Source organism: Coenobita brevimanus, chromosome 62 (assembly GCF_032717465.1).
Source record: "Coenobita brevimanus isolate Jiangsu-jjx chromosome 62, ASM3271746v2, whole genome shotgun sequence".
Lineage (NCBI taxonomy): Eukaryota > Metazoa > Arthropoda > Malacostraca > Decapoda > Coenobitidae > Coenobita > Coenobita brevimanus.
The window spans coordinates 28398397-28423117 of NC_137015.1; the positions used below are offsets into that span (position 1 = coordinate 28398397).

The window sequence follows — 24721 nt, forward strand, 5'->3', positions numbered from 1 at the left end:
GGTGTAGTCAGTCGTCTGTTCGACGTAAATAATTTTATCTTTATAGCCAGACGCCTTATTCCAGTAAGGGATGGCCACAAACAAATCACCTCCATCTCTCCTTGTCCCCTGCCATTTCGCTGCCCTCCCCCAACTCACACACACCCTCACATATACCTCCACTTCATCTTTCCATCTCATTCTCGGTCTCCCCCTCCCTCTCCTTCCCCCAATACCTCACTCATACACTTGCCTCGTTAGTCTGGCGCCCTCCAATTTTATTCTTATAGGCTAATTATCTGTATTAACTTACCGTAACTCATTTTCTGGTGCGTTATAAAATCGGTTAGGGTAGGTCTATTCTAGTTGCAAACATCAGGTTTTTGTTTGTATATACTGTTTTTCTCCCATCACAGGAATTGTTCAAATTCAGGTAGAATTTAGTACCGTAGTAAATTCATCTTAAGCAGGTGCTGTTAAACTAACCAAAAACTTGTTTCATATATATTTTTAGGTATTAATTAGTTGATTGTGTATTTTATCTGTTATAATGGTCAAATTTTACACGTTGCCCTCATGCAATTTTCGACTTTTCATTAACATTTTCTAGTAGATTTGGTCATTCTAAGAATCTCTTCTTCAATGACATTTTTCTCACAAATTGATAATAAACAAGTTACACGTAATTTACTTCTGCCAATCACAATCACAGACGAGCGCGCGCTGTGTCCGCTCACCCGTTCACATTTCAAAGTTAGTCCCAGAAGACCTAACTTTACACGTATACCTCATGCGATTTTCGACCGTTAACATTTTCAATTAACTCACCTTATACTTTACGCAATTCTAAGCCTTTTTTTTCTATGACACTTCCGTCTTAAATCAACCGTCGATGAGTTATGCAATTTACATTGTTATATTCTATGGGAGAGAGAGATTTTCCTGCCGTGGTCGGACAGTTGTGCGTGTTCGTTGGTGCGTGTTATGTGCGTGGGTGGATAAACCGCATGCGTAGCACATGATTCAGCCAATCACAAAGTAGGATTTCAGATGCCCCACGCTAGGGCCAACAAGATTTGAAAGTCAGTTCGTCTCCAACCATGGACTGGGAAGCCTTCAAAATTTATTACTTCACTGCTGTTTCACAGTTCTACCAGCAAGAAGATAAAACTGTAGCCTTTGTGTGATCGCATGGTAATTTATCAGGAACAAAGTACCCAAATCAAGGCAAAAGTCTCATTTTACGTGAGGATCAGAAAGTGTTGTGTTGTTGCCCATCACCAGTTGCCGTTGCAACTACAGGCGACTCTTCAGATGAAGACGAGGAGCTGTAAACTGCTAGGTAAAGGCATTATTTCTTATTTACACCCGGTTAGGTTAGGTCAAATGAGGTTTGGTTAATGTCATGAGGGGTCTGGGGGGCTTCGAAGCACGGCCAGGGCTGGGGGTTGTGGGGGGCGAAGCCCCCCAGTTAGGAGACACGAAATCCCTAAGAAGCTTAAAATTGTTTTCTTCCGAAGGATTTCTGTGTTTTCCATTTGATTTTGATAACAGTTACAGTAGGAAGTCACTCGCTTTTGCCTTTTTCCCCCACCCAAAACCCCAGTTTCCTACAGGTCCCCCTGTATTCCTGGGGGGAGGGGGAAGAATTGCAAAAAATTACATTTCAAGTGATAACAGGCATCCAACCTGAGTGTTTTCTGTTGTTTTTGGTGTGATTTTTGTTGATTTGGACCGGTCCTTTCCACCGGAAGTCGCTAGTGGCGTTCAACAAAAACTAGCGACTTGCAATAGAAACGAAGGTCAAAATCGATCGAATCACACCAAAAACAACAGGAAACACTCAGGTTGGATGAAAAATTCGGATGAGGGCAACGTGTAAAAATTGACCATTATAATAATAAGAAACTGTTATACTGTGCTAGTGTTGACTTCATTGTTTTTATGTTTCATGAGACAATATATTTGTACTGTATAGTGTGTTTCAAAATAATGGGAAAACTTTTATATTGTGTTTGTGTTGTGACTTTTCATAGTTCTTATATTTCAGGTGATAGTATATTTTTATTTCATCTTTCCAGGTGATAGCATTCCATTCTTTGTAGCAGGTTATTAAAACATTAATAACATCCTCTACAGGTACATTGATAACTAGTAAGGTAGCTATTCCCATATAGTTTTAACAGCAGCTAAAACTTCACCAGTAACAATTGTATAAATTGATATTTCTGTATTTTGCTGGCAGATATTGTGAAACTAACTGCATCTTGTTCCATCATTTCCTCCAAGTGTTAATCAGTAAAATTTGATTTTTTCTTATATAAGTCTTCACAGTAACTTTGAGCATTGGAATGCCTTGGAACATTAGTTGCATAGCCTGCTCCAGTAGTTTCACTGGATCCTCTTATACGGACTGCCCCTCTGGTTTCAGGATGTGCAAACTATGTCAGAACCTAGAAGATAGGCTGATTGAGGCTCCTGAAAAATTAACAGCCTTACCTGAAAGGTGGATGTGCTGGAGTTTATTGCGAATAACACTGCACGCAGTGTGAAGGGAAATGTCGCTACTTGGCTAACAGCTGGTGCTGTCCAGGATGACATTACTGTACTGTTGGCCATCCTCATGCCACTGTAGTTAATTCTTACCCCACCATACAGGATGAGTTCCAGCCAGTGCAGAGTGGTGCAAGGTTAGCAAGAAAAAGGAGCATCATTCCAGTAACTACATACTGTACAATACATTTCAGGTTCTTGAAGAAGTAAGGGAAGAGCACAGGTTGTGGGGGTCTCCCTCATCCGTGGTCAGTTGGTGGAATTTCGCAGCAGGGCACTTTCTAAAAAAAAGGTTTTTTTTATTTCCGATGCAGGAGGAGATGACATAACAGAGACTGTGGATGCTGTTTTTGAGAATGCAGAAAATTGTAGCCATATTATTATTCATACATGTACCAACGATGTCGTACGAACCCAACCAGAGGAGCTGATTGAGAAATACAGAAAGATGATCTAGCAGTAATAGGAGAAAACCAGTTACAACAACATTTTAATTTCAGGCATACTCCCAAGGATCAGTGGAGGAAATGTCTTCTTTGGTGAATCATTAAGTACATAACAGGGTTAAATCACCTTTCTTGCAGGAAGGCTTGAAGTTCACTGACACATTGAACCACATTTATGAACAATGAAAATATTTTCGAATGATGAACTACACTTGAATGCAATTGGTTCTGCCCGTCTTGGTCATTCACTTAGTGATGCTGTATGTTTTTTTTTTTCTGGAGAAAGACAGTCATCACAGGAAGTGAATGTAAATACAGTAATCCTTCAATTACCCAACGTAATAGAGCCATCGGTATATCCGGATATGGACAAAATCTGGATATGGAGCAGATACCAGCCTGTATGTACACTCCTGCACCTGATTGTGGCAGTGTTCTTTGGTCATTCAGCTGTTGTTCAGTACTGCATTTAATCATCAAAACACATATGGGAATCTCCAATATAATGCTAGGTACTATGAAAACAATGCTTAAACGATATAAATTTAAAAAAAAATCACAGTACAGTACTTACCACCCAGTGAACGGCGGACAGGTGTCGTAACCTGCCAGACCCCAGCTGGTATTCAACAAATGTCAAACACCTCCTCCTCCATCTGCTGGATCTGGGCAATGAGTGGGGACATGTGGCGAGGTGATGGAGGCCTACCCACCTCAGGAGACTCTGAAGACAACCGCAAGCTCACGTCAAATGGCAACTCAGTGGCTGTTGATGTGCATGGTTGTGGGTCCGAGAGTGAAGACTGGGGATGAGGTGGTGGTGGTGGTGGGGAGAATGGGCTGGCACACTTGGGATGGCAGGCTTGAAGAAGGAGCCAGTCTTGGTCTGACAATATGTGCGACGATTCTGACGGAGGATGACAGCATCCCTGACAGCCCACAGATCCATCACCAGCTTCAGTGGCACTTAACTCCCTGTCGTAGCGTGGGTGCTCGGCATTTTCAAGCACCTGCTCAATTCTGGCATGTAGCACACGAAGACGAGGGAGTGGTGGAGTGGCGGTGTGCTCAGAGTTAGGGTCCTCGTCCTCGTTGCTGTCCTCTGTCTGCCCGCACAGATGCCATTGGCAATCTCCTCACCAGACAACTCTGATAACCTTGATTGTTGCTGTTATTGTCCAACCACTCCCTCACATCGTCAACGTCTGCATCATAGCCTGTCATACGTAAATGAAAATGGAAATTGTCTACGTCAAATCCCACCAAGTCATGCACAACCTTGTGTCCCTGAAGGAAATGAGACCAACCACTTTCGAGGGTTTTGATGGAGACTTTTTTTCCAAGCATTTGCCCAGTTGAGCACCGCAGACTTGATGTTTTAGCAGCAAAGATTTTCTAAGGTCCGCTTCCCATGTGTGTTGACCCCTTGCTCGTCCTCAAGCACCACCATCACTTTGTCCAGGATCCTCTGATGATACAGTGTCTTCGCTGCCACAATTACACCTTGGCCCATTAGTTGACTGAGAGCAGTTGTATTAGGTGGCAGAAACATGCACCCAATACGACCGTTATCAGCAACCAAATCCTTCTCCGACGAATGCAAGGGCATTGTCGAGGATCAGGAGTGCCATCACTTGATCGTGAGGGATACCAAGTTCCTCCGTTTGATAACAGATAACCTCCTTTACTGAGTGTCTGTGGAACCAGTCTTTGAAGATCTTCGTGTAAACCAGGCCATCACAGAATGGTACCACACAACAGGCATGTTATCCATCAACCCACGGAGACAGCATGGCAGTTTTGCATGTCTAACAATAACAGGCTTGGAGTGGTGCATCGCATTAACAGTGGCGCAGCACAAGACTGAGTCACGCTGTTTGGATAACTTTTGACCAGGCACAGTCTTCTTCCCCTCTTCTGCCAGGGTGTTGGTGAGCAAGGAACAGTAGTATAGGCCAGTTTCATCTGCAGTGTACACATGACTGAGAGCAAGACCCTTGTTCTCAATCAGGCCCTGCATTTTCTGGCGAAATGGCTTAACATTCTCCATTGTCACGTCCAAGTGTCTTATGGCCCGTAAGTCCATGTCGAAGTTTGAACCGTAAGAGCCAACCTTCAGAAGTCTTGAAGTTGTGCATGTTGTGTAGGTGTGCAAATTTCTCAGCTGCTACCTTCAGCTTAGTCCCATGTATAAGCATGCCGGGACCCCATTATTGGTGGAACCAAACCAAAGTCAACTGGTCGATGGCGGCATGGCGGGGCTGAGACATCACCTTCCTGTTGCCCTTCCGAGTGACATCGCCGTAGTCAAGTCTATACTGAGTCTGCATGGGCTGTGATTTCTTGATATCAAACAAGGCAGAACAGACCAGATCATATTCCCGCAGAATGCATGAAGTGGTCCAGCTCTTGTCAACCTTGCTCAATAACTCACATGTCTTCTCCGGGGTTAAAACCTTTATCTTTCGTTTCTTGGGTTGTGTTGGGGCTGTCATCACACACACGAGAATGCCTCAGAGGAAAATCAAGGCCTGAAGAAGGTAGGGAGCCACCACAAATGCAACAATAGAAGCAGTCATAGTTACAAGCATGTCCACACCCTTGAGAGAAAGGCGGGAACTGAGGTGCGGTACCTCCACGTGAACGCTGTGCTGCCATGTCTGTACCCACGCTTGGCTGTGAGTACTGTACACACGTGAAGAGCACCAAACTGACCTATGAGTGCAGGGGTCAAATTCGCTCTGCCAGGCAAATGAGCAACACTGGAGTCCCGTACATCATGGTCTCAGGGAGTGTCTGAGTAATCCGGTTGGCCAGGCGACTTTGACAATTCAGTAGGAAGGTGGATGGCCGCTGTGTCTGGGAGCTGCCGCGTGATCCGGGCGGCCGGGGAACATTGGCTGTTCAGTGAGGTGGTGGACAGCTATATTTGCTGAGCATGTGGGTTAGGGTTCATATTCCTTGCGTGCATGGCCAGTAGCGTCCGAGTGGTCCAGGCGGCCGGGGGACTTTGACCATTCAGATAGGAGCCAGGCGACCAAATTTGCTGAGTTTGTGGGTTAGGGTCTGTATTACTCATGCACAGCTGGTAGCATCCGATTGATCCAGGCAGCCGGGGTACTTTGACCGTTTGGTGAGGAGCATGACGGCCATATTTGCTTAGCTTGTGGGTTAGGGTCTATTAGCCCACCCGCGCTTGGCCAGAGAGGCCAGCCAGACGCCAAACTGATTTTTTGAATTTGTAGCACGTCCAACCTGCGATGTCAGAAATTTCTTGTATGGATATGAACAAATAAATCTGGATACAGATATAACAGAACCAAGGCCTAATATTCGGATACGGAGTGTTGGGGTAATCGAGTAGTTACTGTATTATATGATCTGATAACACCATAGGTAACATAAGCTCATCAGTAAAGAAATTATTTTAAAGCCCATCTTGTAACATAGTCTAATAAGTTTTCCGATTTAGAGGTTCGTGGCTTTACTGAAGATTATGATGTACAGTGCTCCCTCTTTTAATGCAATATCCTATAACACAGATTTGTACTTATGCAGTCACCCCTAATGTGACCAAGAAATATCGCAGTCACAAACAGATATACAGCAGTGGGTTTTCGGGTGTCAGAGCTCAGACGGCCCATCTAAAGTGAAATGCCGCGCGTGGTGTATTCAGCTGGTTGCAAGACGTCTCATCCATAGGTATCCCCATTGGTCGCTGGGGGCATCCTCCATTGTTTTTTGGTGGCCTCCTGCTTCGTGTCTGCACATGAGGTAGCAACTCCCTTGGTATAGAGCATTGTTACCTCTGTCAGAGTCAGTCAGGTTAGTGATGTAAACTTTTTTTATAACGGTACAGTAGAACCCCATAATTGCCGAATTCATAATTAACGACTTTACTAATTAGCGATTTCTTCCTAAAAAATAGCTGGAAAAATACAGAAAATAAACTGGAGGAATATGGGTTGAATTGAATTGGTAAGGTTTTTCTGCCGAAAGTTAAACATATATTTAGTGCTCATTATCTTGTTTGTTTTTGAGTGTATATGTGAAAGAGAGATTATTGATGCAAACAGTGTTTTCCATTAACCCCTTAATAACCCATTGCATTGAACAACCCTTTACAGTACCGATGTCAGTGATGTCAAGTTAGCGCAAGCTATAAAAAACTGAACAATTATGGGAAAAGAACGAAGGTCGCTGGTATTTTTACACAACTCTACGCCACCATCTTTATCTCTTTTCTATCGCTACTTTAATGGTCACTGCTCCTCTGAACTGTCTGCTTGCATTCCTCCACCTCTACGACGGGCGCGTAGCACCCGTCTGGCAGCAAACTCTCATCCCTTTTCTGTCCAACTCTCTAATGCAAGAGTTAACCGTTACTCCCAGTCTTTCATTCATGCAACAGGTCAGCTCTGGAACTGTCTCCCTCTGTCTGTATTTCCTCCTGCCTATGATCTCCAGTCTTTCAAACGCAGTGTGTCCAGGCATCTCAAAATGATCGGATCTTGAATTTGGCTCTCTATTGTATTTTGTTTTTCTCTTGGAGGGAACTGTTACTGCGGGCTCATGGCCTTTGGTTCCTTCTTCCTCGCATAAAAAAAAAAAAAAAAAAGAACCATCCCAAGCAGTTAGGTGGTAATTTAATCTCATATTTTTGCCCATATGGCACATGTACCGTAATTTTATTAATTCTTTGGTGAATCATAGCGAATCACAAGATGGGTTTAGGAAGCTAAAAAATGCGTTGCAAGGTGTGCCAGATGATTCTCTTCACATCTTTAAGAAAAATAAATTGATATTAGAACTCTTAAAAAATTGTTCCAGGGCCAGCCAGGGGTGCACACAAATTTCTGAACCCATGGCCATAGAGGGTTGAAGGCATACCCACGATTGTTTGTTTCCAGCGCAATGGAAGAAACTTACTCTTTGGACTCAAAGATGGATTTTATTTCCCAATTTCCCAACTGTAGGTTAGGTTAGGTTTGGTTAAATTATTAGGTACAGGTAAACTAGGTTAGGTTAGGTGTGGTCAAATTAATAGGTACAATTAAACTAGGTCAAGTTAGGTTTAGTTAAACACTTAGGACAGTCCCTTCTGCCATTACTCTGATGATCAAACTAGAGTTGTCACAGCCGAACAGCTAAAAACAATGGGGAAACAGATTTAACAAGAAACATTTATACATGGGTAATGCATTACAGTACAGTATCAGTGGTTCACAGGCTACGCCATTACTGGTAAATGTCATTTTCAGGAAGGCGTCAAGAATGAGCAAATTTCAAGAATTAGTGAGGAGGTTTGGAACATAACCCTTGCTGATACGGGGAGATTGCTGTAATGAACAGGAACCAATGTATTATTAATAACTTCCTGGGTATGAGTACCAGAGTAAATGTCAGTAGGGTGTTTTTTTGGAGGGTTTGGGTGGAATTTGGGGTGAAAAGGGCAAGTGGCAAAATTCCAGTCCAGGTTAGCCCTTTATAATGGAAACATATGGAACGTACAACGTGGAAAAATGCACGGCAACCGGAGGCCAGTCTACGTTACCCGCATTATAAGAGGGAGCACTGTAATTAGTATAACAGAATCATGGCTAAATACTGAGCAAATAGACTTTCTAAGTTTAATTTACCAGGCTATTACATTTTCAGTAGTGAAAGGAAGGATGGAGCAGGGGGCAGTGTGTTGTTATATATTGAATCAGGATTTCATCCTGTCATAATTACAGTACCAAGCCATCTGTTGAAAATATTGACAGTAGTTACCTTCAGTTTAAAAATGAATCTAGTCATAAAATCACACTTCCACTCAACATTGACAATGAAGTCTACAATCAAATCGCCAAAGACTCTTGTATGCAAAGGTATTTGGCGATTTTAACTTACTGATTCCGAAATGGGGAGTAGTCCTATCCTTGCACACAATTCACAGACTTGCAGGAAAGTTCATTGCATCTGTTAGTAAATTTTCCAATAATTGGAGCTAACATCTTGCATCTTTTCTTATCCACATCAGAAAATTTAGTAACGTTATTGAATGGAGAAGAATTTAGTACAAGCAATCATCGTATAGTTATGTTTAACATTATTTTACCTAAAGTCCAAATGGTGTAACTCTGATGTAAAACATTGTGTGTTTAAATCTTGTATACAAAAATTATAAAACCACAAGGAGTCAGAGGGATAAAAACAAATGTGATGCTTTTCGATGGAAAACCAAGAAATCAGTTACTGGTAAGCATAGTATGAAAAACCTTGAGATACATAATGCCAGTATTAGTAAATCAAATCCCCAGTAATTTTTCAGTTACATCAGAAGCAGAAAGATAATAACTCCAGCAGACAGACCCTTAATATTAACTCAGGCAACAGAGAACATACTGATGATGAACTGAGATGGCAAGAATTCTTAATACACTACTTTCTTTGCACCAGTATATACAATAGAAAATACACATAGGATTCCTGCAGTTTCCTCAGTTCTTTTGGAAGAGGGCAGCATCATCAGTGATATTACATTTAGTTAAAGCAGTGTATGACTTGCAGTTAATAAACTAAAGGAGAGTAAACACTGTGGCCAGACAAAATATCTTCACTTGTATTAAAGGAACTACAGAATGAAATATCAAAGCCTGTATCTGAAATTTCTTACTCATAACTAAAGAATTGTTAGGTGCCACGTGAGTGGAAGCTTGCAAACGTAACCTTGATGTTAAAAAAAGGCAAAACACAACCAGAAAACTACCACCCAATTAGTTTGACATCAGCAATTACTAAGTTGCTTGAAACTCTAATCAGAGACAAGTTTGTGAAACAAACAAATAATCTCATAAAGATTCACAACATGTATGACGAGACTAAATCTGCTGGCATTGTCTATTATGATTTCCAAAAGGCCTTTGACAGAGTTCCACACAAAAAGACTCCTTCAGGAACATAAGGTGCTTGGTTTCAGTGGCAGTGTGCTCAGGTGAATCGAAAATTGGCTTACCGAACGAAAGCAGAGTCATAATAAGTGGAAAAGAATCAGTTCGGATTGACATTACAAGTGGAGTGCCACAGGGTTCAGTGTTAGGTCCTGTTCTTTTTTTTAATATACTGTACACTCGCTCCAGAAAGTATCGGTGCAGAATATGCGTTAAATATTATGAGACACGGAACAAAGGAATCTGAAAATTGTGGTTCTGTCCTCCCACACGCAGGCTTCCCAGACGATAGATGACTGCCATATGAGGTACCTCTTGTGTCCTTCATAATATGTAGGGAATGACCGTAAATGTTATAATATATACAGGTATTACGGGCTCTCACTGCCACATGGTCGAACCATTCTTGGGGGAGGCGGTGGCTGAATCGGTAGAGAGGCGGCCTGCAGTCTTGATGGACTCAGGTTCGAATCCCGGCTGGGGCAGGGAACAGTTTATGGGTTTGAATTTCATAAAAGCAGACTTTCCTGATCTACCAGATGACCCGCCGACATGTCAGAAAAGTACCCCCGCTAATACCAGTACACCAGTCCTGTATGAGACAGCCCTAGCATGTATTCAATATGGACGGTGGGTGTTGGCGCCGAAGTGGTGACATGTAGAGAGGTGTATGGTCTGTAGGAGGACTACTGGGCCTTGAGAGCAGGCTGTGAAGCCTATGCCCAGAGTCGGACACATTAAAAAAAAAAAAAAAAAACGATACTTTCTGGAGCGAGTGTACATAAGTGATATTGATGAAGGCATGTTTTATAAGGTTTCTAAATTTGCCAGTGATACCTGAAGTACGTAACAGAGCAGACAGCATTGTAGAGGCCAGCAATTCAGAGATCTTGATCAGCTATTTGATTGGTCCCAAACATGGCAAATGACTTCAATACTGTGTTGAGAACTGTAACTTGCTAAACATTGGCAGCAAAAAAATAAGGGCCAGTTATAACATGAATGATATCCAGCTTGGTACTGTAAACCATGAAAAAGACTAGGGAAGTGTAATCAGTTATTTGAAATCAAGCAAACATTATACAGAGGCTGTTTAAATATCCAGTAAATTGATTGGATTCACGGGTAGAGCATTTAAATATATATCATAAAATATCATTCACACTTTGTATAATTCCTTAGTATGCATGCACTTGGAGTATTGCATTTAATTCTGGTCATTGTGATATTAAAAAAAAAAAATGTGGAGAAACATGAGAGAATATAGCGAAGGGTGACAAAGCTGGTACGTAGATTGAGAAATAAACCATGTGAGGAGCATTTAGAAGCCGTGAATCTCTTTTTCCCTAACTAAATGCATATTACAAAGAGGTTTATTTCAAGTGTTCAAACATTCGGTGGATACGATAGTATGGCTGCCGATAAAGCATAGTTTATCGCCCAAATTTTATTAGAGGTAAAGGGCAATAAATTGTCGGCAAACGATTTCAGTCACATGAAGCTAAGAATATCTTCATTAATAGAGTTGTAAATGTCTGGAACAAACTATGTGGAGGTGTATGGTATATAGGAGAACTACTGGACCTTGGGAGCAGGCTGTGAAGCCTATGCCCAGAATCGGACACACACACACACACACACACACACACACACAAAATGCCCTCCAGGGTAGTAAACTGTGATACACTGTTGACCATTAAAACTCACTTGGATAAATATGTCGTCTAACGCCCAGTTAAGTATGTTCAACATAATACATTTCTGTAGTGTATATAACTTTTTTTCTGAGCTTGGATGATAAACCACAGAACACCAGTAAATAATGCTGACTTAATGTTACTTTCATTTTCAGGTAGGTAATGTATAATAAGATTTCCCTTCCCTCTTTCCTATTAAATTTCCATGACAGCGTTCCTATACTGCATGGTGGTCTTTCTCATTATTTCCTGCCGGTGTTGGCTGGGGGGTTTGGTGGGTGGGAGGGGAGCCTTCCTGCTTTTCTGTCGTTGCCTTTAGCAGATAGAACAGTTTTATTGTTAGTTTTAATCTTCCCTATACCAAACAACCACTAAAGGACCAATAGCTTTCCTTTGTACCCCTTCCTCTCTTCGTCTCCATCCCTTCTTCTCCCGTTCTTTCTCGTCCCCGTCTCCTCTCCTCTCTTTCACTTCCTTTTAGTTCCTCTCTCTCTCTCTCTCTCTCTCTCTCTCTCTCTCTCTCTCTCTCTCTCTCTCTCTCTCTCTCTCTCCATCCCTTCTTCTCCCGTTCCTTCTCTTCCCCGTCTCCTCTCCTCTCGCACTTTTTTTTTAGTTCCTCCTCCTCCTCTCTCTCTCTCTCTCTCTCTCTCTCTCTCTCTCTCTCTCTCTCCATTAAGTGAACTTCCTGTTCTACCCAACTTCAACCATATCTACCAACTAACAACATTGCTACCACATCTACCAAAATTTTAACCTCACCTACCAATATTTTTAACCCAACTACCAGTATTGCTGTCACAATTACCGTCATTTCACCCATAACACTCCCTATTAGTCACTTTTGCCACAACTACTTTCAGCCAACACTGCCACAGTTTCTACCACACTTGCCACAACTACTTTGAGAGATCAGAGAGAGCGTCTGCTGTCCTAAGTAAAGTGAGTTCGATATCACGTTGGTACAGGGAGCAGTTTGATTAATTGAGTGTCGAAAGAGAAAAGAAAAGCGTCTTAAAACGAAACAGCCCTAGCATGTATTAAATATGGACGATGGGTATTCGTGGCGATTTGGTGACATGGAAAGGTATGTGGTTGTGTACGTATAGAAGGACTGCTGGACAAGGTTGGCAATGATTAAATCAATTTGATTTAATCATGTGGTTAAATCGGTGATTTTTATGAAAAAAAAATTCATTTTTATTTTGTATTTTTATTTTTATTTTTATCTAAAAGTTAACAAAAATAAAATCTGCAGGTGCATAAAAGTTGTGTATAACTTTGTGTTGGCTTTCATTTATTCAGATACTTAAGCATTAAGTTAACAGATTTTGGAGAATGGTACCATTAGAATTTGCTACGTTGTATGTCAAAAAATATTTTTACATTTGTGTAACTAAGTATTGAAATTGCTGTATTTGTACATTTGAAATACTGAGTCATAAATCAAAACATGGAATTATATCATTGTATTGTAGCTAATACGACGACTGATGTACGAGTAGTACAGGCCAAAACTTTTTCCAATTTCTCAGGAGTTTGGCCTAACTTTGCAGTCTGTATTTCAAAAACCAGAGCCATAAGACGGGTAGGCTGTGCTTGGTTGCTTAAGGCCATGTCATGATAATATCAGCTTAAGAATTTTCTGTGTGGTCATATAATCAGCTTTGGAAAATGCTGTCTTGATTACCACTGGCAACTCAGCCTTAACCAGTAGTGTACAGACAGGACTTGAACAGGTATGTATTCTGGGCAGTGGCTTTCAGTCTGAACTATTAATGGATAGACAGAACATGAAGTTAACGGTATTCATTATACTCCTTTTGAAATATTAGCTATATAATAAACAGAAAAATCAAATAATTAAATAAAAAATTAAAATGAATAAAAAATTGATTTCTTCATTTTTTTGATTTAAAAACTAAAAAATTCACCAACCCTGCTGCTGGGCCACATATAAACAAAAGTATGGTACCACTATTACAGTCACAACTACCATATCTACCGTCATAACCACTACAACTACCACTTACCATCACTTGCCAGAGCTACCTTTATTATTGTCATTTCTACCGCAACTACCACTTTTACTCTCATTTCTTCCACAGCTATCAACATTTGCACCACTTTTAACCCTGATCTCTACCACAACCACTACTGGTCATAATTCTGCCACAGCTACCACCATTTCAGTCATTATACCACAACTACCACCATTCCTCCCATTTTTTTCTGGCGCTTTTGTTTGTGCTACCACCACTACCAACATTTCTGCCGCCGCTACCACCATCCGTCCGTCTTCCACCACTATTTGCTGTCGCATTCCCACCATCACTACTACCAACATTCCTAACCCTCACTTTCTCTCTCTCTCTCTCTCTCTCTCTCTCTCTCTCTCTCTCTCTCTCTCTCTCTCAGTTTTATTAAAGTATCCCTCCTTCCCTCTTTCCCTTTTTTCCGTCATTCATTAATTTCCATCTCCCCTTCATTCACCATATCTCATTTCCTCCTCCTTATCTCCTCTCTTTCCTCCCCTCTTCCTGCCTCCTTTCCCCTCCCCTCCCTTCTGTTTCCCCTTCCCTCACCTCCATTCTCTCACCCCTCCCTTCTTCCTCATCTCCATCCCGTCTCCATTTCCCTCCCTACTTCCCTCTCCCATTCCCCCCCTATCACGCCTTTCCCCCCTCCCCTCCCCTGCCTTCCCTCTCTCTCCTTCCCTCCCCTCCCCTCTTCCCTCCCCTCACTTGACTGACTTCCTCAATTAACCCCTTCTGATCCCCTTCTCTTTTATTTATGCTTTACACCCACATTATTATTATTATTATTTTTTTTTGTATTTTTATTATTTTTATATTTTTTGTTTGTTATATTTTTTATTATAATGTTTGTTTTATGATTATTATTATAGTTGGTCATTATTATTATTGTTATTATTATTATTATTATTATTATTATTATTATCCATCCATCCATCCATCCATCCATCATCCAATCCTACATTGCCCCATGAGGAGCGTAGGAGCCCGGGGCTAGGCAAATGGTCCCGACATTTAAGATGAGTGACCAGCCTCATTCATCCCTGAGTGGCATTACATGAGCAATCAACCCCAACTATCCCTTGGATATGAACCCTCACCGGCTGAATCCGATTGGAGTGCAGTAATTACCCACTAAACCACCAGGCGTCAAAATTTGGTTATATGGTTACCACCCAGCTTAGTAAATGGTTTCCTGGTGTACAGGAAACCATTTGGCTTGTCACTCAGTGTAGAGTCACCCACAGGCAGAAGGAAGAGGAAAGAATGAAGGAAAGAAAGACAGAAGAGGAAGTGTAAAGTCACCCGTAGGCAGAAGGACAAGGAAAGAATGAAGGAAAGAAAGACAAGAGAATGGAAGGAAAGAAGGATGGAGGAGAGGAAAGGGCAGACACCCGAGAGCAGCACTACATCGAGTGAGTGGATATTATTATTATTATTATTGTTATTATTATTATTATTACAGCCCCCAGTTATGCCATGAGGAGCTTATCCCTTTCGTGTATTTATCCTTTCCACCCCTGTGATATATTACTGCATCTCCATAATTAGCCTCTAATGACCCTTAATTGCTTAGTTAACGGATGGACTAGCGCATAATTAACCCCTTCAGTACCATCAGGGCTTTGTAATTCGCCTATGGTCATGTCGTCCATATACAGTATTTCGTTGCAGCTGTCGTCAAGTGGTTTAGTTAAGCCGGGAGAGTCATAGCAACCTGAGTGTCACCCTGTTCCTATACTCTTTTCACCTTAACCTGGCCCAGATTTTTGTCCTTTTGCAGCTTATTTCACGTAGCTGACTGGTGTGAAAGGACTATGCTCTACTCCCCTTCCATAATACTTCTTCGTGACTAGCGTCGTATTCTAATGTCCTTTAAGAGAGAGAGATGACAATAATAGGCTAGGTTAGCGTAAAAGCATTATAGTACCATTAACTCTCGGCAGCGTCTCTCTCTCTCTCTCTCTCTCTCTCTCTCTCTCTCCAGATATCACCATAACTGCTACCATACCTATACAACTGTCACCATCGTCAGAAATGCCACCATGACCACACCTGCCACCATCGCTACAACTACCACCATCGCACCTGTCACCATCACCATAACTGATACCACCACCACACCGACCACAAACACCAGAACTACCCAAATCACTACTACCAGTCACCATACCTACCAGCCTTAAAGTGTTAATAAGTTTTAGGTACTGCCATATCGATATAATTCAAAACAACAGAACGGTGTAGAGGTGATATGGATAATGAAGCCTGCATTCCCCCCCCCCCCCGTGCTCTTTAAATACTTTCTTCTACAGTGAATAAAGTCGTCTGGAGATAGTGTGAGAAAGAAAGAGAAAGCAAGAAAGAAAAGAGAAAGACTTGGGTGAAGGCGTTAACCACAGACACTAGAGCCGTGTTATTGTCAAGGGTGAATATTACATCAGTATTAACACTGTTGCTCTTTCGTAAGCCTGAGAACTGTGACGGACTGACGGACGGATGGATGTTTACACTAATACAATGTTTAACATATTATTATTATTATTATTTGTAGATGTAGTTGTAGTAGTAGTAGTAGTAGTAATACCATTCATTATTATTATTATTATTATTATTATTATGTTTTCATCCTTGTTTACATTTCCTTTTCTCCTAATAATGCCAATATTTGTAATAAGAACATATAATTACTACAGCACATGTCCTAAAGAGCCTCTAGCGTCGAGTTGATAGTGTGTGGTATCGAACCCACCCGGGGGCACAAATTGAAAAGGGGGCCAGTAGTATGTCCTTTCATGTGTTCTTAGATGTGTGCACCTTCTCAGTATCAGACACTTTCACTCAGACACTAAGTCACACAGGCATCGGGTTTCCACAGGTATTTTCTTGACTTATATTCCAGTCGTCCACACAAACTACCGTATACCCGTGTGTGAAGCACTGGACGAGAGGGGGGTGGTTAATTTCTCCAACGATAAAGGGAGTTTCAAGGCTGTACGGATCAGTTAGTTTTCAGGACTCTTTAAACTTGCCTCGAACGTATGTGTATAGTGCAGTGGTTCTCAAACTATGGGTCGCGAGAGGAATTTTGATGGGTCGCAGGGACATAGGCCTAATGCTTTCAATGTATTTACTTAACTGAAAAGTGTAATTATCCTTATTACACTATTAGCATATTCATAATAACTACAATAGGCTATATACCGGTTACTCTGTGTGTGTGTGTGTGTGTGTGTGTGTGTGTGTGTGTGTGTGTGTGTGTGTGTGTGTTGAAAAAAGTTTATATTCCACTGAGTATGTTTGATATTTTTTACCCTGTGGGTCGCGAAGTCTTGAAATATTCCAAATAGGGTTACACACACAAAAGTTTGAGAACCGTGGTATAGTGGGTTTGTGTGTTCAGGCGTATGCAAGCCGGCTCTTACAATACGTACATACATTAATTCCTGCATACGTACATACATACATACACAAGCTGTACTACTACCACTTACTTAACCAGCGGCGGCAACACAATAATGAAGGTAAACATAGGTAAACTAAACGAGGTGCTATACAGCCACTAATAACAGGGGGCACTCACCTATCTCACACACACCTCCCCCATCACACCATTGCAGCCACACACTCAATCAACACATTCTGGATATACCTACACTCACCTCTCTCCGGTATTTCTGACATTGCCGTATCCTCAGAAAAATATTATGCAGTTTTGTTTCATGATAGCTCTCTGTCATGTGTCTGGGTCCTGCCCGTCTCGGTATAACAGTAGGGAAGCGGTGAAGATGATTTTTCTTTTTTGTTTTTTATGAAGCATGTTCTGGTCTAACCTCTTGGCATTGATCCACTTCGTAACACCCCCCACAAATCTCATCAGTCTAGCATTCTCTTTCTTTGTAATATCTTTGTAAGGTTCTTATTCCTTGATTCATTACTTTTTGTCAGACGTAAACTTAATCATGGATACACTAACAGCGTAACCCCTTAAATCCGGTGACCTATTTCATTTTATTCTTGTTGTCCGCAGGTAACTACTGTATTTTTAACTTAGGACAAATTTTCTAACTGGAAGGGTATAGATATAGCCGTCATTAACCTTTTCACTGTTAGAGGGTCTTCTAAATTGAATTCATTATCATCATCATCATCGTTTGTCATATACCTTTGAAAAAAGTTATAAATCACGTCCATCATCCTTTTCCTTCTACCTCCTCTTTTTCTCACTTCCACTTCTTCCTCCTCCTCCTCCCCCTCTTTCTTCCTTCTCTTCCTCCTCCAATTTAGCCGTCACCCTCCCTCTTATCTTGTCTCCCTCCTCTTTAATCTTCCTCCCCATTATTTCTCTCTCTCTCTCTCTCTCACACACACACACACACACACACACACACACACACACACACACACACACACACACACACACACACACACACACACACACACACACACACACACACACACACACACCATAATGTACTGTACTGTGTGCTGTTAATACTCTTCGTGTTTTATGGGTCAGGTGAAGTTTAGGTGATGTATGTATGCGTGTGTGTGTGTGTGTGTGTGTGTGTGTGTGTGTGTGTGTGTGTGTGTGTGTGTGTGTGTGTGTGTGTGTGTGTGTGTGTGTGTGTGTGTGTGTGTGTGTGTGCGAGAGAGAGAGAGAGAGAGAGAGAGAGAATATTTTTTGTTCGTGAACAGGAATTATTTTAGTGTGGGTGTGGGTGTGTGGATGTGGGTGTGGGTGTGTTTGTCGTATTTTGCAATATAACTCTTTAAGTATAGGAAGTCAGTCAGTCTTCCCTAAGCGGAATAAAATCGTCTGGTGATGCAGTAGAAAACAGTACAGATTTCTTTACGTCCTGATGAAGTTACTAGGAGCTGTTTTAACCCCTTCACTCCGATGACGCTTTGTCTAATTTTTTCTTGCTACCACCAGACAATTTTGTTCAGCAAAGGAATGATGTTTGGTAATGAAGGGGTTAATGAAGACTGTATCCAACCTCTCCAGTTAAGAAGTCTCTCCCAAGATAAATAAAATCGTCTGTGTGTAGCCTGAACCAAGTAGCAGTGCGTCAGTGGAGTAAAGTGACTACCATTGGGTATGGGAAGCCACTCCAAACAAGAAAATCGTGTGACGCTGATGTGGAAAAATTAGTTATGACTTCACGTTGGGAAAGAATTGACATACATACATATATACATACATGCATAGTCACTCAAATATATATACTGTATATTATATATATATATATATATATATATATATATCTATATATATATATATATATATAGATATGGGTGTGTGTGTGTGTAAGGAAAAGAAGAGTATGCCTGGAAAACAATAAAGCGTACAAAGAAACCGTCCTAGTATGTAATAGGCCTATCCCCGTTGGTGGTGTAGGGATGTGAGTACATGGCATGGTACTGAACCAGTCTATTCGTACTTCACATAGTGACACGGGGTGATGGAAAACTTCCAGCCATCAGTAATTAGGCAGTGAAGCAATGCAGGTGGCAAAGTCGTCACTGCCACTGAGGCGTTGTGACCGGCAAGAAGATGATCGAAAAGAAAGAAATATTGTCAGGCGTGAAAAACACTCTCTCTCTCTCTCTCTCTCTCTCTCTCCGTGAAGTACTTCGCATGTAGTAAATTATAGCAGAGGTCGTTATCATTCGTGGAAACTAACCTATATGAGCTCAAATTAACCCGTGTTGTAATGGGAGAGAGAGAGAGAGTTACTTGGATTATGTGTGCGTCTGTATACAAGTACGGTATGTTATGAAGTGGATGGATGTGTATGCATGTTTATGTTGACGGTGTTTAAAGGGATTAGATGAAAAAGATGTGTGTGTGTGTGTGTGTGTGTGTGACGATCTCCACGTATTTACGAATATACAGTACTTGTGTGTGTTTACGCTTAGGTGTGTATGTATGTATGTGTGTTTTCTTTATTAGTATGTTGTGTAGCTCAGGTCATCCTCCTGTTTCCTGTACTTACACATCTACCAATTTTTTTTTTTTCCCTCTTTTCTTATCAGTATTTATTTTCACATACCTGTATTCGTTGCACCTGACACTTATTATAGTATTTTCATTGTTTTCTGTTTTCATTTGTTTATTTTTATTCATCTGTTGACACACTTTTTTTTTTCTTTTGCGTTTTTATAATCACATAGTTGTATATTAGTTCTGTTCCTGTATTTTTTTTTTTTGCCAATTTTTTTGGCATGTGTAATTTATAGGCACATTAACCTTTTCATGTCGATCACGTACTTTTTAAAACTTTACTCAGGCCACAGCCAGGCGATTTTATTCATCAGAGAGGACTTGCTTTTTGGAACTGTGATTACAGGTATGATAGGTAACGCGTTTTGTCTTTTACAGGTGAGTGTGGGGAGGAGGTGGGCCATGTGGAGTGCAGGTGGAGTCTGGTGAGTACACAGTGAGTGGATGTATTGCTTTGCTGGCCATATTCTTCATTCATAGCAGCGTATTCTTTAAGGATTAGCAGGCTTTCCGACAAATTTACGAGTCGTTTGTTTTGCCTGTTTGACCTTAATATCCTTTTATCATTTATTTAAGCTTTTTTTCCTGTAGATTCCATTAACAGCGTACAGAAAGAATATTAACCCCTTCAGTCCATTGACGTATTTTGTATTCTTACCCGTCAGACGATTTTGTTCAGCGTAGGAGAGAGATATTGTGCTGGAAGGGCCGGTGAAGACTATATTTAATTTCTCCGGTGCAAAAGGCTCCCCTAAGCTGAGTAAAATCGTCTGGAGGCAGCAAGAATGTAAAGAATACGTCATGGGATTGAAGGGTGATGTGCTATATACAAAAATAGCCGTACAGAGAATAATTGGCAGAGGGCGTCCTAAACTCGGTTTGTAGGTAAGATACTGTACAGTACGGTACCATATATTTTGCCTGCCCTACAACGCACGCCCTCAACACCGCCTTTGTGCAGGTGTGTAGGAACAGGTGTGTGTAGGTTTTGATAGGTGGGAAGGTGGGTATATTATCATCAGGCGTATGGCAAGTGTGGTGTGTAACTGTAGCACCAGTGGAGCAGGGCAGTACTCCCGAGGCAGATGGAAAGTTGATGACAGGGAGTGCTGGAGCTCCCGTTTCATCAGCCCTCAGGACTACTTCCTGACCATCCCTCTTTGCTGAACTTTTTCAGTGTCTCAGTTACACAGAGAGTAGGCCAGCATGCTCTCCAACACAAATTTCTCTAACTAACTACACCAAACTACATGCACAGTACAGACTACACTTCCTTTTCCAAAATTCAAAAAATTATGGCATCTCATCACCTAGCCTCGGAGTCCCCAAGGGGGGGGACCATAAATGCCCCCACCTTCCGCCCCTCTCCCGGTGACGGATCGAGGTTCCTGGAACCACTGTCTGACTCTCTTCTTCTTCATTTCTGCAACATTCGCGGCCTTTCCTCCAACTTTTGCTCTGTTGAGCACCACCTCTCCTCCTGTAAACCTCACCTTCTTTTTCTAACTGAGAATCAGCTGTCTGAGGCAACTGACAGCAAACCCTTTTCTGTATTCTCCTACTTTCTCTATACTCATTTCAAAGCCAAAGGTGGCTGTTGTGTATATATACGCAACAACTTATCTTGCTCTCCTGTTCCTGAACTTGATTCTTCTGAATTCTCTACACTCTGGCTTCGGCTTTCCTGTCATTCTCTGACTAAATATATCTGTGCTGTTTACTTATCCCCTAATTCTATTGACTATCAAAAATTCTTCGACTATCTTACTTCTACGATGGAACATTCTATCCATTTCTCCTTTCTCTGAAATCTCCATTCTAGGAGATTTCAGTGTTCACCACCACCTTTGGCTCTCCTATCCTTTCATTGATCCACCTGGTGAACAAGCCTACATTTTTTCTGTCCTTAATGACCTAGAGCAGCTTGTACAGCACCCTACCCGTATCCCAGACCCCCTTGGAGAGAGCTCCAACATACTTGACTTCTTTCTTACAGCTAATCCTTCTGCTTACACTGTTAATCTTTTTTTCTCCGTTGGGCTCCTCCGATCACAACCTTATCACCTTAACCTGTCCTATCACTCCGGTACGGCCTGTGGATCCTCCAGGGAAATGTCGTCTGTGGCATTTTGGAACCACGGATTGGGAGGTCCTCAGGCAGTACTTCTTTGATTTTCCCTAGAATGATTATTGCTTCCATGGCCGGGAGCCATCTGACTGTGCCTTGCGCATTCATTCATCATTCATTGCCAGACGCCATGTATCCCAAACGGGGTGGCCAAGGGCTTAGAGTTAACTGTTTTACAGGGAGGGGCACTAATCCTCCACCAACCCCACTTGACACGTAGGGATAAATTAAATTTTGCGAGGATTCGAACCAGCGCTTGCAACTGCGTGAGTACAGCAGCTTACCAAGTGTGGTATATAGGCACATTACGGAGGTTATTCTCTCGGGCATGGAAGCATACATTCCTTTCTCATATCCTTTGACTAATGCAAGAAAGCCTTGGTTTAATCACGCTTGTTCTAATGCTGTCTGCAACAAGGAGAGGGCCTACAAAAGGTACCGGAGCCAACCCACCCCTGAATCACATCATCTTTACATTTCTGCCCGGAATCATGCTAAGTCTGTTATTCACTCTGCTAAAAATAATTTCATCCGTACTAAATGCTCTCAACTCTCCAACTCGAATTCTTCCTGCTTCTTCTGGCACCTTACCAAAAACCTTTCTAACAACTTTACCTGATCATCCTTCCCTCCTCTTTTCTACTCTGATGGTTCTGTAGCTATTTCTTCTACTGATAAAGCAGATCTCTTCGCACAGACTTTCTCCTCCAATTCCACCTTAGACGATTCCGGTGCTGTTCCTCCATCACTTCCCCCCTCTGACTTTCTCATGGCTGACATTAAGATTTCTTCAGCTGATGTATTTTCTGCCATCACTGGCCTCAATACTAACAAGGCATATGGGCCTGATGGAGTCCCTCCTGTTGTTCTCAAGAACTGTGCTTCTGTGCTTACACCCTGCCTAGGCAAACTCTTTCGCCTTTGTCTGTCACTTGTACCTTTCCTTCTTGCTGGAAGTTTGCTCTCATTGAGCCAGTCCCAAAGAAGGGTGACCACTCCCAACCCTCCAACTATCGTTCAATTGCTTTAACGTCCTGTATTTCAAAAGTTTTTGAGTCAATTATCATTAGAAAAATTTTAAGGCATCTTTCCTATCACAAACTTCTTTCTGATCGTCAGTACGGGTTCCATTAGGGACGCTCCACTGGCGATCTTCTCACCTACCTTTCACACTCCTTGTTATCCTCCTTTCGGGACTTTGACAAAAGCTTTGCCATTGTACTTGACATCTCAAAGGCTTTCGATCGAGTCTGGCATAAATCTTTAATTTCCAAACTACCCTCTTACGGTTTCTATCCATCTGTCTGTGCCTTCATCGCTAGCTTCCTTTCTGGTCGTTCTGTAGCCGCTGTTGTAGACGGCCATCGTTCTTCTCCTAGATCAGTCAACAGTGGTGTTCCTCAGTGCTCTGTCCTATCACCAACGTTCTTCCTTTTATTCATAAATGACCTTCTAAGCTGTACATCTAACCCTATCCACTCATACGCTGATGACTCCACCCTTCACCTTTCCATTCGGTTCCCGCAATGCCCATCTCAGCAGTTACTTCAACAAACAAGGGATGAGGCTATGGTACACCTGATGTCTGACTTGGCTCGTATCTCTGATTGGGGTAAAAATAATCTGGTTGTTTTTAATGCATCTAAGACTCAGTTCTTACACCTATCAACCCGACAAAATCTTCTGCAGGTGTACCCACTAATGTTTAATAATATTCAGCTTAATCCTGTATCATCCTTGAACATGCTTGTCATGGGGTTTTTGGGAATATGCAATATTAAAGAATAATATTCAATAATACTTGAGAACAGGGACAAAGAATTGACTTGTGAAAATCAAGCAGTGATTACTTTATGCCGGATTACTTCGCCGATTCTCTAAGGACGAGAATTTATAAACTTTCTCAACAGTACACAGCAGAGACTAATTATTCACACGTGCTGTTTATTAGGACTGTTGGCCTCTGGAGAAAGTGACTCCACCTGACAATCAATAACTAATGCTATTAATGATAAGCAGGTTCTTGCTGGTGCAATTAACTCCTGGTTGCACAACGGATTTTAAGCTTAATAAAAAAAGACTGGCCTATGTACCAGTTATGAATAATGCAAAACATTTATGCAAACTAGGAGCTATAAGTGAAATAAGCTTGTGGAGAAATAAAACACGAGTTTACATTACATCAAGCTCAAAGAAAAGAACTGAAAATTTATTAATTACCATCTGTCATACCACGTTGAGTACACCGCTTCCCGTCCGATCAGCGAAGTTAAGCAACGTTGGGTCTGGTTAGTACTTGGATGGGTGACCGCCTGGGAACACCAGATGCTGTTGGCATCCCTACGTGTCAAGTGGGGTTGGTGGAGGATTAGTGCCCCTCCCTGTAAAAACAACTAACTCTAAGCCCTTGGCCACCCCGTCTGGGATACATGGCGTCTGGCAATGAATGAAAAAAATGAAAAACCATCTGTCTATCTATTGCCAGATGCCTCAATCCCGTTTGGGGTGGCCACAAACAAATCGCCTCCAAGTCGCCCTGTCCCCCGCCATTTCACTGCCCTGCTCCCAACTCACACCCCCCTCTCTCATATACCTCTCCACCCCATCCCTCCATCTCATCCTCGGCCTCCCCTTCCCTCTTCCCCCCTCCACCTCACTCACATACACTCTCTTCATCAGTCTTTCAACCTCCATCCTCCCCACATGGCCAAACCACCTCAGTGTGTTCCTCATAACGCTTCCTATCACATCCACATCCACACCACAACGCTCCTTTATATCCTCATTCGTCAGCCTGTCTCTCCATGTGACTCCACAGGGTCCTCTTAAATAACTCATTTCCACTGCTCTCATTCTTGACTTGTGTCCTTCCAACAACGTCCAAGCTTCACTTCCATACGTTAGAGTTGGTATCACAATACTGTCATGCAGTAACTCTTTCACTTC

General features: G+C 41.9%; 1 non-coding gene across 1 annotated transcript; it reads left to right on the top strand.

The window, feature by feature from the left end:
• The first annotated feature begins 23993 nt into the window (after nucleotides 1–23993).
• LOC145404218 (5S ribosomal RNA) lies at nucleotides 23994–24112 on the top strand. Its single transcript, XR_013898150.1, has one exon. It is a non-coding gene; the product is annotated as a 5S ribosomal RNA (ribosomal RNA).
• Nucleotides 24113–24721: the final 609 nt, after the last annotated feature.